Genomic DNA, 18,643 nt, shown 5'->3' with positions numbered 1-18,643 from the left:
TCCAGGACCAATGAACTTAGACTGAAAATTCTGCTGAAGAAAGAAAGCAATCACTGTCTCACCCAGAAGGCCCAGAATATTCAATTATTCCATGGAGAAGGTCTAGACAAAGCCCCAGCCTTGGAACTAGGAAACTGGGTCAAAGTCAAGTTCTACTACAAATTCAGGGGCCTTGGGCAAATCATTATATGTTTCTGATCCTGTTTCTTTGACTATAAAGCAGGAATGATGACATGTTCCCTGTTTCTTCACATGGTCATTGTAGAATAAAATGAGATGATGCACTTACAAAGGCCTCCTGAAAACTAAGTGGACCATACATCATGTGTGGTCATCAACTTGTACTGGCTGATCTCTAGTTCACATTCCCTTCTCTTTTGCTGGTGAGCTTTGTCTAAACAAGGATCTGATCAGATCCCTCCCCTGCTCAAAACATTCACTGATTTCAGCTTGAACCTTCAATGGTTCAAACTTCTTCACAAACTGAACCCAAACCATTTTTAGGGTCACACCTTCAGCCCATTCCTGTGCTGTGGCCTGTACTCCAACCACAGAGAACTACTCCTCATTCCCTAATCTAATCATGATCTATTGCATGTCTATGCCAGGCTATGTGCCTAGGGCCCCACCCTCACCCATCCTCCCTTCTTCCATCAGGAAAATCCTAGACACTCTCCAGCCTGAATCAGATGCTTCCCCCTGTGGGCTTTTTCTCAGGCGCCCTGAGAAAAATCAGGGCGCCCCGAATCACTGCTTGTTTGCAAGTCCTTTCTCCCACCGGACCAGTGGGTCTCCATTGGATGTTGTGTGTCCTCAACATATAACAGGGTAATGCATACAGTAGGTGGCCAGTGTCTGTTCTTTCAGAATATGGCTCTCTCAGGCCTCTCCAGCTCTAGCTCCCTATGACTTATGGCTTGGAGTAAGTGTTACGAAAGGCCTTTTCTTCCTCTTCTACCCCTGAGGAAATATTCTGTAAGGTGAAGCTGATTGAAGACTCCTAGGAGGCTTCTAGAAACAGGCAAGAACTGAGCAGAGGGACAGAATGAAGCTAGTGGCCTCTTTCCAGTCCTCATAAGTTATGTGTTTAAGGTGTGCTTAATTTTATTTGAGGTGCTTTGAATTCGCTAGTGAGACACACCCATATTTAAGTCTGGTATAAATGGAAATGGTTTTCAACTTATTCATTTTCAGGATTATCCAAGTTTCTCCCTTTCATGCTGGAGGAAACTCTTTTATTTATTTATTTATGGCTGAGTTGGGTCTTTGTTGCTGCACGTGGGCTTTCTCTAGTTGCTGCGAGCGGGGGCTACTCTTCGCTGTGGTGTGCGGGCTTCTCATTGTGGCAGCTTCCCTTGTTGCAGAGCACGGGCTCTAGGTGCGCGGGTTTCAGTAGTTGTGGCAGGCGGGCTCAGTAGTTGTGGCTCACGGGCTCTAGAGAGCAGGCCCAGTAGCTGTGGCACACTGGCTTAGTTGCTCCACGGCATGTGGGATCTTCCCGGACCAGGGCTCGAACCCGTGTCCCCTGCATTGGTTAAGGTGGATTCTTAACCACTGTGCCACCAGAGAAGCCCCTGGAGGAAACTCTTGAATTGACTATAATTCAAAGGAATCATTGTTCTTTAGCTGTCAAGGTGCCCTGTTATTCTTTTCATAAATATCCTGGATGATCTGATCCCAGTTCAATGCAAACTCTATTTTTTTTTTCCTAGCCCTGTACCTTTTCAGTTGCTAAATTTACAGCATTAAAATGAAAGGAAGAAAGGAAGTCCCACTTTTGCCCCCACTGCTAACATGATATATGTCTGGATTTTAATTGCCCTTGTAATTATACTCTTGGCCGGGTCTCCACAGGTATAATGTAGAAATTAAACATTACGGCACAGCCTGAAAAGGCCTCGTTGAGGTACGAAGACACGACGGCTTTGTAATATCTCCAGCCATCAGGAGAAGGAAAGAGAAAGATGAAAAGGAGGCCTGGGAATGTCATAAGCTAGCTAGCAATCCACTGAAGAAGCATTTTCTGTCTATGACTACCTCGAAGACTGTGTGAGCTGGAAGGCTGCGAATCCCCTGGTGGTTTGATAGTCAGCTAAGGCGAGATGAAAATGGAAGAACGTGGATTGCTTGACTGTGAGTTAAGAAATAAGCACAGCAACAAAGGGAAATATGCTATGAGATTTTCTAAATATTTACCAAGGGGAGTTGACAATTCAGTGAGTGGAGCCAGACCTGACAGTGAGCTCTCCTGACTGCCTCCGACACCTTCCCTCGATCACCATCTCCATCTCTAAAAACAGGTGATCCTCACCTCTGGGGTTGTCAGAGGAAAAACCGTCTCTCTGTGATAACCCGGTAAATGCTCCGTGATGATCTTAGCACACAGACCACTGCATTTACTCTTCCTCCCCAGATTTCTTATCTAAAGTAGACGAGTAACCAAACAGCAGTCTGTAAAACACTGAGTCAATATAAACTACGTTTAAGGTAAAATACTTCTTTCCACAGTAATTTTCAACTAGTGATATAGCCACGTGATTTCAGAACCCAGTATCCCTGAACCTCCCTGCCAGTCCTCATTCCAAAGTCAAATTTCTCATCAGCCCACACAGCAGTTATTTTCATTCTTGATCTTCCCAAGTCAATTGATAATTGTTAATCTGCAGGTCAAGGTTATTAATTTTTTTTAATTATTTTTTTATTTAAAAAAATTATGAAGAAATGTACTTTATATCACTTTAAACTTCCCACTGGTTATGTTTCCTACCATTTCAGGTCTTGAATGGAGAGTATAATTTTGCTTTTGAATTTGAAACTTGGAATGATATACTTCAAGAGCAATTTAGTGACTGGGCTTAGATTAAAACAGGTATTTGACAGTCCCAATAATTCCCTAAAGTCTTTTCCTTCTCCATTGCTCCAGAAATGCTACATAATTATCTGTCTTAAAATCTGTATTGTCTCAAGATACCTGTTGTGTAAAAATGCATACATCTGTACACCTAACAGGCAATGGGGAGGTTATGGAACAGTTTAGAGTTGAATACTCCTGATGTCTTCTCTCCTATCTCCAATACCTTTTTAAGATTTCACTAGGATGAAAGTATTGGATATTAAAATATATCCTCTCACAACCTCCCTCAAAGGAAAGAAAATGTCAGTGGTTTAATATTAGGCAGAACTTCAGGAAATAAACCCAATACTGGCCTTGAGAGAGAGAGACAGGAAAGAAATGGTCTAGAATGGTGAGAAGCATGGAAGGCACGTACCACCACTGCACATAATTGACCAGGTAAATTACAGTTCGGTCTCACCTTTAAGCAAGTAGCTACGCAAATAGAAGGCTAGACTCAATGACTTCCAAGGTCCCTTCCCAGTTCAATAACGTTTGCCTCATGAATTTTTTATAGTCAGCCTCCGTCCTATCACGCTGTCCCCATGCATCATCAAGCCCTCCTGGCCAATTCCACGACTGAAAGGAAAATCTGTTTTCAAAAAATCCATGCTTTGACTACTGCCAAAATTACAGTTCTGTCCTTGAAACAATGACCTGCACATAATGGGCATGGGTAAGTACCTCTGAGCAAGGAAGTGTCCAATACCTTTAGCAATATTTTTAAAGCTTCTTTGATATAGGCAGAATTATTACCTGAGGCCTTGAGAGTGAAAGATTGTGACGCTAAGAGACAATCCTATAACCAAACTTTCCAATTTATACTTCTATATCCCCTGCTGACTTCTGAACCTTAAAAGAGGGTGGAACTGAACAGGTGAGTTTGAATCCCAGCCTCACCTCTCGTCAACTGAGTGATGTGAGGGAAATTACTTAATCTCCTTGAACCTGTTTCCTCACTTGTAAAATGTTGATTATATGAGCTACCTTGAAGAGTAATTGTGACAACTGAATAGGACAATACAAAGAAAACACTGAGCATTCATTTACTCATTCCCTCATTCATTCAACAAAGATTAACTGAGTGTGCACCACCAGCCAGGCACCAGGCTAGGCACTGGTATGTAAAAGACAGAAAAAGAAAGAAAGAAAGAAAGAAAGCTACTGTTATTTTTATTTACCAAAAACAAGCCTGTTTCCAGAACTGTGGCAGAACCATCAGATTCTGACTCTACTTCAAAACTTTCATTCACAGCTAGTTTGCCTAAAATAGTCATTTTTAGTTTGTCATATAGGAGAGTCTGCCTCCTGCCACACCTTTACCTACTCCGAAGCTAACCATCTAGGAGGTATTTTGCTAAAAGACACCTTCAGAACACTTGGGAGAAGCAATGACCAGAGCAAAAAGTGGTATCCCAGCTCTGAGCTGGGCAAGCCACTCAGGAAAACTTGATACGCCTGTGCTACAAGGCCCATCCCTGGATGCCTGGGAGGTTTGGGGTGCTTTCAATTCCATGAACAGACTGTCTTCTGAGAATTGGGGATTAACAGGACTGGCTCATCCCCAATCATTGTGACTGGACCACCGATAAAGAGAAGGGCAACAGCTAAGGGGGTCTAAAGGCCATGTGTTTGTAATGTAGGGCTTATGTCTTTCAGCTGTACTTTATGCTAGGATTTGATAAAGTTCTGTATAAATGACCCACATCTGAGGAGTCAGTTAGCTTCAAGGCTGGTGGGCTCTTCTTCAGTGTGAGCCTAATATTCCTTTTTCTAACTAGCCCACAGCCTCTGGGCAAGTACAAGCCTAGCTGTGTTGGGTACTGAGCATTCAGTACACTTAAACATTTTGCACTTCCAAAAAAGAGTTTCCCAAGACACTCTGGAACCCACGGCTCCTAGCAAAAGAGTTAAAGTCTGATACTGGAATAGGAAATGACCTGCCCTAGGTCATAGGCTCAGAGGGTGGTCAAAGAAGGAATTCTAGAATAAAATTTGGTACCACCTTTGAAATTAAGAATCGGTTAGTGGATAGTACAGAGGTGCCTAAATTTTTTTGATTTGCACACTCCTCTCATTCAAGAGCCGCCTGAATCACTTTCCTTAGGAATTCAAGTATAGATCGTGACTAACTCAAGGCTGTGGACTTTGCAAGGCTGCCTGCTACCTGGAAGTGACAGCCTAGCCTCTCCTCACAGGAGTTCTGGTGCAAAAACACTGTCACTATATATCCACCACCCACCCACCCCCCTCCACCATCTGATGCTTACAAAACTGTGGTTTCTTTTCATTTTCCTTCAGTGATTTAAGTGCGTTACTATTAACTCCTGGTGCCTCTAATTCCTCACTGAAAATAGTGGTTTGGATATTAATAGGCTGTAAATCAAGACCCTACCTGGGGCTCGTTGTCACGGAAACGGTACTCAAGCCTGCCGCTACTTCCCCACCTTTGGACGTCTGGGCGAATTGGTGGGAGTTGGGGATTGTTTTAAAGCTCCTGTTATTTCTCCCACTTTCTGCTATTTCTCAGGGCCAAGTTGTCGGAGAAGGAGGAACCCGTGAGGCAAGGGAGAGTAGAGTGGACCGTAGCAGCTTGGAGAAGCGGAACTCTTTGGGAGAGGAAGGGTGGGGGTCCTTGGAGGATGGCTTGGGGCACGCTGATCTCTCATTCTTGGGGCTGCACCCGGCCACTCTCCGCGTCGTTCCCAACGCTCGGGGACCCGGCCCCTCCGCCGCCCTGTCCTCCCTGCCTGGGCGCAGGGCTGCCGGGGAGCGCGCAGACAAGTTCCCCAGAAGAGAATCTGAGCGGCCCCAGGGCTGAGGAACCCGGCAGAGAGGGCAGCGCGGAGGTCCGACAGGCTTGAAGCAGAACCCCCTTCGTCCCCACGCCGGGGTCCTGGAGGAGGCAGCCCGGGACCAGAACACGCACCCCCCTCACCGCCCTCCCAGCGCCCCCGGGCGACGCTCCAGGATCCGGCTCTCCAAAGCAAGCGCCCAGCTTGCCAAGCGCCGCCGAAGTCCACGAGGATTCCCGCGCCCTGGGGCGATAGCTGCCGCAGCCGCCAGGGCCTCCCACGGGCTCTACGCCCGGCACCCAGGGCTGGGTCCCCACCCGGTCCCCTGGGCCCCGTGCGTCACGCGCCCCCTGGGCCCAGCGCCTCCGCTGCGCTCGCGCCGCGCGCCCCTGCCTCGCGCCTCCGCACCCGCACCCAGCTCCCTCTGGCCGCCGGGCCCTCCCGGGACTCACCTGCGCTGGGGCTGTAGCGGCGGCCACCCCGAGCCCGGGGGTGGCAGCGGCGGCGGCGCAGGAGGAGGAGGGCAGCGCAGGGCTCCTGGCACAGCGGCCGCCGGGCGCCTGGTGCTGCCGAGCCGCGGACCCGCCCAGAGATATAAATAACATTATCTGAGGAGGGACATTCCTGCCGGGGGACATCGCTGCTGCCGGGACCAGATAGTCCCGCGGCGGGGGCGGGGAGGCGGGGCCGCAGCCTCCCGCAGAGCCAGGCCCAGCCCCCGCCTTCCCCACCCACTCCCGCACCTGCCAATCAGCCTCCAAGCCCGGGGCCACCTGCCCGGCCTCCGCCCGGCTCCCCGGGCCGGCCTCCGCCCCCTCCGGACTGCATGAGCCCGAGCCGCCAGAGGCCAGAGCCGGCCGCAGCGCCCCCATAGCTGCTCACCGCCCCTCACCGCGCGCTACCCCGAGCCCCCTGCAGCGGGGAAAGGATTTGGCTTTGCAGCTCCGGCCTAATTCGTTCGCCCAGAGCGGCGAGTCTGGCCACGAACATGAGCCCTCCAGTCTTTCCCGCCCTGCGTCCCCACTGTATACAGTCAGGTTTTTAAAATATATTAAAAGACACGCTTAGGCCATAGGGTAGGCAAAGCTGGCGCCCCGGCAGTGCGCCCCCGCTGCGGCGGATTTGGGAGGGACATTTGTTCCCGGGGGCTGCTGTTAGAAAGCGTCCTCCGGGGCTTCTCCTGGATGGTAGTAAGAACAGACGCTGGGAGGGCTCGGGTGGGCACTGGGCCCGAGACCCGCGCCCCCAGCCTGAGGGCTCGGTGTCTCCGTTTCTGTTTGCAAACCTGGTGTGGTCCAGGCGGACCGGGCAATGCTGGCGGGGCGCAGCCCGCAGTCCCATGGCTCGCACGTTACAGGGACTGTAATCAACAGGCAAGCTGCCACCCCAGCCCACCGACACCTCCTGGCCAGACCCGGTTTCCAGGCGAGCGGACGCTTCCGCACGCTGGGTGGGGTGGGATGCTGTAGGCCAGAGAAAACACTAGAACCGATGGTGCCAGAGAGGAAAAACAAAGCATCTCCGAGTCACCTCGGGAGAGAGACACAGAAGTGGCAGCTTGCAAGGCTGTCCACTTTCTTGACTTTCTTACTATACAAGGTCATTGTTCAGTAAGGCTTGGTGGTACACCTTGCTGCAACATTCATCTCTTTCCTCCATCAGCCGTGCTGAGGCAATTTCTCACCAGACATCAGCCCAGGTAATCTCAGGTGTTTTGGAGATGACAGTGGAGATTTAAAGCGCAAAGATGAGAGAAGAGTTTTAACTTTGGTGATGCCTGGTGTTCTTAACAACGAAACAGTCTTACACCTGAGTTATTTGCTTGGGAGTATAATTATGCTGCTTTCCAGGATTCACCAGGAAAAGGGTGTTTAAGTGCCAGATGTGCGTGCTTAGTTTATATATTGAACATATGCAAAGATACTTTACTTCCTGCTGCAGTCACACCTCTTTTGAGAGTGGGCATTTAGACATTGAGATGTGCTAAGTGGCGCAAACTCCACAGATGTTACAAAGCCACAGAACTCTCCACACTACCACCTTGTTGTCTGGGCCCTTATTAAGCTCAATTTCCCAAGACACACTAGTAATAGAGGGAAGATAATAGAAGAATATTTGTGGTCAACCCATTAGATTAGCAATGAGCCACCCTTCCCCCTTTCTGATAGCATTTAAGAATCCATTTGTTTTTTTACTGAGTTAGAAACAACAAGGTCTTTTTCATTTAAAAATTAAGAACCAAATTCTGGCAAGGAAAATTCAAGAAAAACAGGCCAACTTCAAAGGCTGAGACTATCATATATCTCAAGTAGAAATCTTTGTTCTATTTTTGAAATAAAAAAATGGAGAGAAATTATGTATTTGTGTTTTTTAAAAGCCTTGTGTGGATAAAGTTATTAAATAAATTCATGATACCCTAGAATTGCAGCTCTGCAGCTACATAATTATATACTACATGAAACAGACAATTCCTTAGCTTTAGGGCTCTGAACTGAAGAGTTGTACACATATATTTCTTTGTAGCCTTAAAATTTATTATTTTCAACCACGAGAAAAAATTAATATGGCAAAAGCACCAAATCAGTGGACAGATTACCCCAGGATTTTACAAACCTGTTCAGCTGCTTTAGTTATTTCCACTTTAGCTGAAATCTAAATAATTCAATACAACCTCATTTGCTACAGAGCCTGTTATCCTGACAGCATCCCCACATGCTTTACAGCTAATTGAGTTACAGTGAAATGATAAATTAGGACTGAGGGAGAGAGGAAGTTTAGAATTACAGAGGAAAAGGGTATTGTCAAATAAGGAGGGAGGAAAATGGCAGATCCCAGGGAGTGGGAATGAGAAACTGGGGAGAGTGAAATAGGTAAGAAGGAAAAGCTCATATAAGGGTTCATATTTGAAGTCATTGCTGTGGGCAGCAGGGATTAATTCTGCAGAGACTTCCTGAGAAGAGTTCGTAAAGCCTCCCTGAATTGTCTATCAGAAAGGTGGGAGATCGGTCCTCATCCTGGGTGGTCAAGGGACTGCCCCCCTAACCTCCTATTCCATGTTGACAGCCCACACTTCCAAGCTACCAAGCAAGCTCCTAACGCAATCTGCAGTTCTAGGGCCAGAGAGAAGGTGTGCATTTGAAACTAGATGCTGTCAGCCAGGAACTGGGGCTTCTACTTAACCAGGAAGTGAGAGGAAGTCCTCGCAGAACTGTCAACCCAGCTCCAGCTAAAATCAATAGGTGAGAAGTGGATATAAGTCAGGACATTAGAGGAATCTGACACAAGAAGGAACTTTCATTTCCTATTTCTATATTCTCTGAATTTTTTACATTGAGCTTGTATTATCTGATAATTAATTAGAGATAGTAAAGAAAATAATAAGTAGAGATTGGGTCAAGATGGTGGGTTGAGCCCATGCATTTACCTTCTCTTCCATCCTAAATCTCATAAAAAGATATGTCTTAAAGAGAATAGAAATCTAACAGCACAGGGAAATAAGAAAAAAATGTGATCAATTTTCCAGGAATTTTTAGGAAATCCTGAAATATAGAAGAGAGAGGCAGGACTTGATCTAGACAAAAACAAAGTTAGAGGAAATCAAAACAGGTTCAGGAGAAGGAATAGTTTAGGGAAATTCCAAGCAAGAGTCAAAGGATACAAGAGGAGGTGGGGAGTGGGGAACCTAGGATAGAATAATTCATTGAGGAGTCCCCTCCCCTGCTGGCCTTAAGTACCAAATGTTTGCCTGTGGGATAAAGTTAGCGGGGATCCCGGGACCAGAGGGGCAGAGCCCAAGTATACACTGACCGCTAGAAGTAATAGGGAACTTTCACTCTCTCTGGATAGCATGTTGTGCCCTTCCTTCACAGTTCCTGAAGACAGGCTATGATTAACAGAACAGACAGGCAAGCCGATCCTCAAATAAAAGATGATTGGACAATCAAAATCACCAAAGATTTCGTCAGCGGAGGGGAACCAATACCATGAAGGAAAAGCACCAAACACAACTAACAAAGAAGTAATATCAGAGGAAACTAAGTTAATAAAGAAAACAGAAGATAAAATTTAAATGAATTTAAATTTTATTCAGCAAGATTTGAAAGGATATTGTATCCAAGAAAAATAATCAGTGAGAAAACGTAGAGATTTAAAAAGTAGTTTCTGAAGTTTAAAATTCATTAGCTGATCAGCAGAACTGATCAAGTTAAGAGCAGATTAGTGGAAACAGAAATTCTCCCCAAACACAGGGCAAAAAACAAGGAGATGGAAAGTTTGTGAGAATCGTTGAAAGTCATGGAGGTGAGAGCCTCAAGTTCCAATATCTGTTCCAATAGAAGTTACAAAAGGAGAGAAAAGAGAGAGCAGATGAGATGATAATAAGGAGAAAGTAGAATAAAATTTCTCAGAGTTGAAGAAAAATATGAATTTTCAGATTCAATAGAAGCAGTTTAAAGCAGGATAAAGATTTTAAAATACAGTTTACAGTTTTATGTACAGTTTAAAGCTTATGATTTGATTCTAAGACCCAAGAACTTGAAAAAATTAAATCATAAACCAAAAATAGAGCCTAGACTAGCTTCCTGTGCCTTGAATTAAATTAATCCTACAAACTATTTTTACTGAATCACAGAACCAGTTATTTGTTTGAAATTTTAAGACTACTGTGACTTAGAAATGAACATGTATCAGAAAGCTACTTAAAAACAGAGATACCAAACCAAATAAACCCAACCCTACCCAATGTTCCCCTCATTCAAATGTCTGCTAACAATGGAAAAATCGAGAACTCATGGTTATGAACAGAAAACTTTGAAATAGTGCCTAGAGCTCAAAAAACATTAGTTCCCTTCATCTTTACCTTGTCACCAAGAGATGCATTTCATAAAATTAAACTGAAATTTCTGTTCCATTTCTGGGAACATCTAGGGGAACCACAGTCTCCACAACTTCCAAAGACAAAGCAGCAGGAGGACCCATTTGAAAAGCCCACCATTTACAATATAGAGGCATTGAGGACAAAGGAATAAACTTCACCTTCAGATGCCTCAAACAGAATGGTCCTTGCAAGGAATCTGAAAACTGGCAGTGAGTGTGTAAATACCAAACTGACCTCCCTATAAAGGAGCAAGTGACCCCAATTTCAAATTTCCATCCACCGATAATGGAAAGGAGCAGAAGAGCAAGACTTACATCCTGTCATCCACCAGTGCATGGAAGCACTAAACAGGCTTTGGAATAAATGGGCATCTTTCCTTCTATAGCTGTGCCTGAGCTTTCCAGGATTAGATTTTCCATTACCTAAGAGATGTGAGCTCGTGCAGATGTAAGAGCAGGCTTATACTGGGGTGTGATGATAAACTGGTGCCTGAAGGCACTTATGTTCTGCTGCAGTTGCCTTGTTCAGGCTGTATTAGTTTGAGTGGGCTTCCATGACAAATACCACAGACTGGGTGGCTTAAACAACAAAATTAGTTTTCTCACAGTTCTGGAGGCTAGAAGTCCGAGATCAAGTTACTGGCAGGGTTGTTCTGAGGCCCCTCTCTTTGGCTTATGGTGGCCATGTTTTCCCTCTGTCTTCACATGGTCTTTCCTTTGTGTGTCTGTGTCCTAATCTCCTCTTGTGAGGACACTAGTCATATTGGATTAGGGCCAGCCACATGATTTCATTTTACCTTAATTACCTCTTTAAAGGCTCTCTCTCCAAATCTGGTCACTTTCCGAGGTACTTGGGGCTAGCATTTTAACATATGAATTTGGAGTGCAGGCCACAATTCAGTCCATAACCCAGGCCTCATCTTTTCTCACATGAATTTCTTCTTATAAATCTCCTAACTGCTGTCCCATTCTCCAGTTTCACTCTCCTTCAATTCTTCCCCCACATAGTAGCCAAAGTACACTTTCTAAAAAAGAAATCTGATCATGTCACTCCACTACTTGAAATCATCCAATGGTTCCCTGTTGCTTTTGGGATACAGTTTTAAGTTTCCCAGCACTTAGCACAGCCCCTGACACGCAAGATGTACTTAAGAAAGGCCTGATGAGTAAGTGAGTTAATAAGTGAATTAATGAACAAATAAATCATGCAAACTAAAAGAGAGTTGCAGTTCTGGAGGCCAACCAAAGAAGTAGGTAATTGAAAGTCATTTCTAGTTGGCTTAAAAATATATATTTGTGACTCTTTACAGGAGAATCACTTTCCTATTTATGTTTGAGTAAATTTATTTAAATAAATTCACATTCCCGGAGACATAATTGGCAATATTTGTGTCTGAATTTCACCAGCTCCTCGGCCACCTTGGCACATTCATACCTAACTTACTGTCTGTGGATGAGAAATGAAGTCAATTAAGTAGGTTTTATGTTCACACCCACAATCAAGTTCACCTGCCGTCTTCCAATGTTTCATTCATAATGAGGTACAGCAAATACAATAGTGATGGTTCAGCTCTGTGGACTTTGTCTCTGTTTGCTCCACCCTCTCAGTGCCGTTTTCAGACTTCATCCTGGGGCAGTGGCCCCACTCCAAACCCCACGCTCCAGTATGCCAAAGACTTGAGCACGTAGGATTAAGAACGTAGGAAGGTGGATCAAAAAGCATTACAAGCAGTGAGTTGGTGTTGACATTAACACTCTGTCTTGAGTACTCCACAGAGTGGATAGTCTGTATGTGAATAATCAAAAGTGTCTAAACCTGAAACCTTTGTTCTCTTCTTTTATAAATATTTATCAAGCCAGGAACTCAAATCAAGGAGAGAAAATATAATTTAAAACTCGAGTTTGTTAACAAGGAACGACAGCTAGAGTGCTAACAATTCAACCAATTAAACAATTTTGTGTTTGTGTGATAATTACTGCCAGCATAAATGATCTTGTTAATTGCTTTAATTTGTTAGCAGTTTCCAAACTTACAATTTTTTTTTCATAGTATTAACCAAAACCTTTGGGAAATTTTCAATAAAATTTGGAAAGATACTGCCATGAAAGATTCCATTACCTCTGCAAATTCATCTCATTTTCTATTCTGTGGGATATTTCTGCAGCTGCTCAACTTCTGTTGAATATTTCTTGAATGCTTTAAAGACTACAAGAGATTCAAACATGATTTATTCTGTAGAGTAACTGGTTCTTATCAAAAACACCATTCTTCATGTTCCTCTGTGTATGGCAAATTTTATTTTTAAAAGATTTATCATTTTCTTTTTGCCAAATGCCATATAATCATTTTTATTCAATTTCATGAAGTAAATTGCTATCATTATCCTTATTGCCAGATAAAGAAACCAAGAAACTCAGAGTTCAAGTAATTGTCCAAAAATCACATAGAACTCCAAATCCCTTCCTTATGAAAGAGTTATTTATCTAGGAAGCAGTATCTTGTGGGGTTTTTTTTATATAAATTAATTATTTTTGGCTGCGTTGGGTCTTTGTTGCTGCGTGCGGGCTTTCTCTAGTTGCAGCAACGGAGGCTACTCTTCATTGTGGTGCGCGGGCTTCTCATTGCAGTGGCTTGTCTTTGTTGTGGTACACGGGCTCTAGGGGCATGGGCTTCAGTAGTTGTGGTGCACGGGCTCAGTAGTTGTGGCTCGCGGGCTCTAGAGCACAGGCTCAGTTGTTGTGGCAGGAGGATTTAGTTGCTACATGGCATGTGGGATCTTCCCAGACCAGGGCTCGAACCCGTGTCCTCTGCATTGGCAGGCGGATTCTTAACCACTATGCCACCAGGGAAGTCCCTCTCATGGGTTTTTAAATTAACAGATCCCATGATATTTAATGTAGATGATCTACATTATAGACTAATTTTTTAAGTCAATAATTAGATCAAGAATTTAGCCCCCAATTATGCTGAGTGTGTACAAGTAACAACTCAGTGCTGCTAGTTCTATTCCATCATCATCTTAATCATCAAAATACACTTAATTAAGCATCTAGCTCCGGACCTTCCATAGCAGAAACTGAAATAAGCCAAAGCTTTAGACCCTTCTTTTGGAAGTGTTTCAAAGCTGTGAGTGAGCATCAGTATTCTGTTACAGACTCCAACTACTGCCTAAACCTATTTCTCAACTCCCACTCCTCACGTCTACTAAATATGGCCAGAAATTGAAGTAAGAGCTTGTCACATACGATTTCAAGTACTTGAGGTATTCCCTGACCTCATTCTAAAGATTTTATATATTATATATATATACATATATATATAAATCTTTTAACTTATTGCATAACTAACAACAAATATTAAAATGCAAATAACCCTGGGAAGAGTTAAGTTTTAAGACACAGGCTTTTGGCTACTGGAGTAAAAATAGTCAGTGCCACTTAGTGACATTTTAATAGCCAAGCAATTTTTTAGAAAGATGGTAGTAGGGTAGACTGAAAAGATTAATAGATGTAAAGTCAGAAGACCTGGCTTCTACTCCCCTTTATCCTCTCTATGCCTTTCTTTTTCTTCCACAAAATGATGGCATTGAACTAGCTAGTCTCTAAGGACTCCTTCAGCTCTAGTTTTCTATTTTTTTTATTATTTTAATTCATATGTTTTAATTCACTATGTAACAATAATATCACAGTCTATTTTACAAGTTAAATGTATGAGAATGTATGAAATAGAAATGGTAGGAAAAAACTAAACGTGGGTCAGGAACTTGAATTTTCCCAAAACCAGGGGCCAAAGGAAGATGTGTTGCCTGCAGGGCCCAAGAAGGAGGCAGGGAGGGTGACGGGAACAGCTTGTGGTATGTTTGTCCCCGTGTCTACTCCAAGGAGTTGAGGCATGCCCTCTGCCCTGGTCTGGGATTGGGAGTTTAATCTGGTCAATTGAAGATGGTGGCTTGAGAGAAAAAAGCCATCTGGTACCTACACAGAGCTGGTCCCCTGGTGGCCGCAGGTGGGTTTTGCCGTAGAGGGAATTAGGGGTGGAAGTGTCAAAAATCAAATGTATAGAGGAAAAAAGTAAACAGTTTCCTCCTTCCCCCTAAAAAAATGAATTCTTGAAATGCACACATATTCTTCTCTCAAATGTAGAAAAGTCTCACTCTGGATGTGCTTACAAGAAGATCGTCGTCAAAAAACTTTGTTTCTATAACACTTCCAGTTAGCACGCTTGCTGGCATCATCTGGGACTCGGGCGCTGCCTCTATCAGGGACTGCCGGGTGTTTGTGGAGTTAGGGATCACAGAGCCAAACTCGAAGAACCATTCTTCTAGGCATTGCCCTTTGAAGTAAACTTTTTGTTCCAGGCGGACTTTTTCCATTTGCTCCGCTGAAGAGAAGTTCAATTCTCGAGACACTGCCTTGTACTTGAGGATTTTCTTGGGAACACGGGCTTCATGCTCCACTCCAGGGCCTGACAGGTCTTCTTTTCCTTGCCAGAGTATCTTCCCTGTCTCAGCATCCTGAAGGTTCATCCAATTTAGTTTGAAGCCCCTCAGGATCTCCCTGGCCCGCTCACCCTTGGTTGACATGATGCGGCGGCCGCCGCCTGCGGCTCTCCCACGCTGGCCCGGCGGAGCCTTGTAGACTGTGCCCAGGAGCTGAGGTCTGAGCCGCAGCCCCGCCTGCAGACCTCGGGCGAGCAGCGGCAGCGCCCAGACCCGGACCGGCCTCTTTCCCCTCAGCTCCGGCTCCTGATCCCTTCTCCTTCCTAGCTTTCTATTATTTTACACTTACAGCAAGAACATACTAGATGTTTGTTACAATAATGTTCTTTAAAAGGAAAAATTGGAAATTAGTTCAACATTCATCACAATGGAACTGATGAAATCAAGTATAGTGGGTAGACACACGTATAAATTCTATGTAGCCAGTTAAGTGATGATATGGTTTTATATTTATTGATAAAGACGTCATGACATACTGTTGTTTTTTTTTAAAGTAGCCATCGAATAATTTCCATTTGACTAAGGAATGAAGTATTTTATATAAGGAAGGATACTCCTAAAAATCTCAAGTTATTTCTAGATGGTGAGATTAAGAGTAATTCTTACTTCCTTCTCTATTTTTCGATGATGTTTGGGTATTTATACATATAGAACATTTTCATAACAAGCAACAAAGTTATTTCATTTTGGGGGAAATATAGTTAAATATAAGCAGCAAATATTAATTCCTTTCCTATGAGCAAGTTTTGGTAGAGAAGAGGGCCAGGGCAAGGACAAAACAGCAGTGAACTAAAGGAAAACAATGCCTGAGGGCTTCCCTGGTGGCGCGGTGGTTGAGAGTCCGCCTGCCGATGCAGGGGACGCGGGTTCGTGCCCCGGTCTGGGAAGATCCCACGTGCCGCGGAGCGGCTGGGCCCGTGAGCCATGGCCGCTGAGCCTGCGCGTCCGGAGCCTGTGCTACGCAACGGGAGAGGCCACAGCAGTGGGAGGCCGCGTACCGCAAAAAAAAAAAAAAAAACAACAACAATGCCTGAATATTTTCATCAACAACTCAGATAATGAAATAAATATGTGCCATGAAGGTAAAAAACAGCCCTTGTTACACAAATTGGGCACAGCTGATCTGTTTTTCTCCATCATCTCAGTCATCACGTGTTGGAGGCGGATTTGCCTGACTCATGCTCCCTCCCTTACCAGTCCATCCCATGCACAATGGGAAGATTTATCAAGCCATCAGACTGGCCCAATCCAAGGCTAACGGTCTTATGACAAGATTAATCCCATAACTTTGTGTTCTTTACTACCCGTGCTTTAATTATTTGAGTTTCCTAAGGTTGCCTAATCAATCTTGATATTTATCAATTATCTCTCAACTTTGAAAAAATGCAGAATTATCAGAAAGTAGATTAAATCAAAGAGGGATTCATACATACTGAGTCAGCAAAGGAGGAAGAATAAGCTTCCTAAATACAAAATGGTAACTAACAGTTTTGACCCAAGTAGAAAACAGGTAGGAAAACAGAATCTTGTGGGAGATCATAAATTAAATACAGGTCAACACTGAAGTTGTCATGCAAAAAGTGTGGGGTGTGGCTGCCACACCCAGCAGGAGGCTCTCACCAAGAGCTAAGCTTCTAATGCACCCTACTTGAGGGATCCTTCGCTTGCCAACTTGAATTTATTAGTTCCATGTTATTTGCTTGTCACCAATTGCATCGTGTCTTCTGTGCTAAAATTAAATTCCTTGATTCAATTTGGGGTCAATGGCTGTATAGCTTAACTATCCAGAAGCAAGAGGGGGCACATGAGAGGAGCTACGCTCACAAGGAAGACAATTTCTAAGGTTCAGACCACAAGAAGCTCAGGAAGTCAACTGGTCTTTGCCTGCTGGAAGTTCTAGAGGTATGTAGGGACCATGGTGGGAAACTGTAAGTGGAATCACTTTAAGTCAAAGACAGCCTATATAGAATTAAGGATAGTATTTTTTATGAATGTATTTATTATTTATTTTATTTATCACATTCTGCTTCTTGAAAGAATTTTTTTAAAGTCCTAATCAGATTAGATTTTTTTTTTCTTTTTGCTGCACCACGCAGCATATGGGATCTTAGTTCCTACACCAGGGATCAAACCCATGCCCCCTGCAGTGGAAGCGCTAAGTCTTAACAACTGGACTGCCAGGAAGTCACCCTGAAAGAATTTTTTTTTTTTTTTTTTACATCTTTATTGGAGTATAATTGCTTTACAATGGTGTGTTAGTTTCTGCTTTATAACAAAGTGAATCAGCTATACATATACATATGTTCCCATATCTTTTCCCTCTTGCATCTCCCTCCCTCCCACCCTCCTTATCCCACCCCTCCAGAGGGTCACAAAGCACCGAGCTGATCTCCCTGTGCTATGCGGCTGCTTCCCACTAGCTATCTACCTTACGTTTGGTAGTGTATATATGTCCATGCCTCTCTCTCGCTTTGTCACAGCTTACCCTTCCCCCTCCCCATATCCTCAAGTCCATTCTCCAGTAGGTCTGTGTCTTTATTCCTGTCTTACCCCTAGGTTCTTCATGACATTTTTTTTTCTTAAATTCCATATATATGTGTTAGCATACAGTATTTGTCTTTCTCTTTCTGACTTACTTCACTCTGTATGACAGACTCTAGGTCTATCCACCTCATAACAAATAGCTCAATTTCGTTTCTTTTTATGGCTGAGTAATATTCCATTGTATATATGTGCCACATCTTCTTTATCCATTCATCCGATGATGGACACTTAGGTTGTTTCCATCTCTGGGCTATTGTAAATAGAGCTGCAGTGAACATTTTGGTACATGACTCTTTTTGAATTATGGTTTTCTCAGGGTATATGCCCAGTAGTGGGATTGCTGGGTCATATGGTAGTTCTATTTGTAGTTTTTTAAGGAACCTCCATACTGTTCTCCATAGTGGCTGTACCAATTCACATTCCCACCAGCAGTGCAAGAGTGTTCCCTTTTCTCCACACCCTCTCCAGCATTTATTGTTTCTAGATTTTTGGATGGTGGCCATTCTGACTGGTGTGAGATGATACCTCATTGTAGTTTTGATTTGCATTTCTCTAATGATTAATGATGTTGAGCATTCTTTCATGTGTTTGTTGGCAGTCTGTATACCTTCTTTGGAGAAATGTCTATTTAGGTCTTCTGCCCATTTTTGGATTGGGTTGTTTGTTTTTTTGTTATTGAGCTGCATGAGCTGCTTATAAATTTTGGAGATTAATCCTTTGTCAGTTGCTTCATTTGCAAATAATTTCTCCCATTCTAAGGGTTGCCTTTCCGTCTTGTTTATGGTTTCCTTTGCTGTGCAAAAGCTTTGAAGTTTCATTAGGTCCCATTTGTTTATTTTTGTTTTTATTTCCATTTCTCTAGGAGGTGGGTCAAAAAGGATCTTACTGTGATTTATGTCATAGAGTGTTCTGCCTATGTTTTCCTATAAGAGTTTGATAGTTTCTGGCCTTACATTTAGGTCTTTAATCCATTTTGAGTTTATTTTTGGGTATGGTGTTAGGGAGTGTTCTAATTTCATTCTTTTACATGTAGCTGT

At 43.7% G+C, this 18,643-nt stretch overlaps 1 protein-coding gene and 1 pseudogene across 1 annotated transcript in view; both read right to left on the bottom strand.

The window, feature by feature from the left end:
- Positions 1-6,338, bottom strand: part of SPTB (spectrin beta, erythrocytic) — a 124,151-nt gene extending 117,813 nt beyond the window's left edge. Inside the window, exon 1 of the mRNA XM_060004400.1 lies at positions 6,141-6,338. The gene's annotated coding sequence lies outside the window, so the exon portion shown is untranslated. The remainder of the gene's footprint in view (positions 1-6,140) is intronic.
- An 8,358-nt stretch (positions 6,339-14,696) lies between these two features.
- LOC132419519 (retinal rod rhodopsin-sensitive cGMP 3',5'-cyclic phosphodiesterase subunit delta pseudogene) lies at positions 14,697-15,146 on the bottom strand (annotated as a pseudogene).
- Between the last annotated feature and the right edge of the window lie 3,497 nt (positions 15,147-18,643).

The sequence above is a fragment of the Delphinus delphis genome, chromosome 2 (genome assembly GCF_949987515.2).
Source record: "Delphinus delphis chromosome 2, mDelDel1.2, whole genome shotgun sequence".
NCBI classification, from domain to species: domain Eukaryota; kingdom Metazoa; phylum Chordata; class Mammalia; order Artiodactyla; family Delphinidae; genus Delphinus; species Delphinus delphis.
This window is presented reverse-complemented; position numbering and strand designations above follow the sequence as displayed.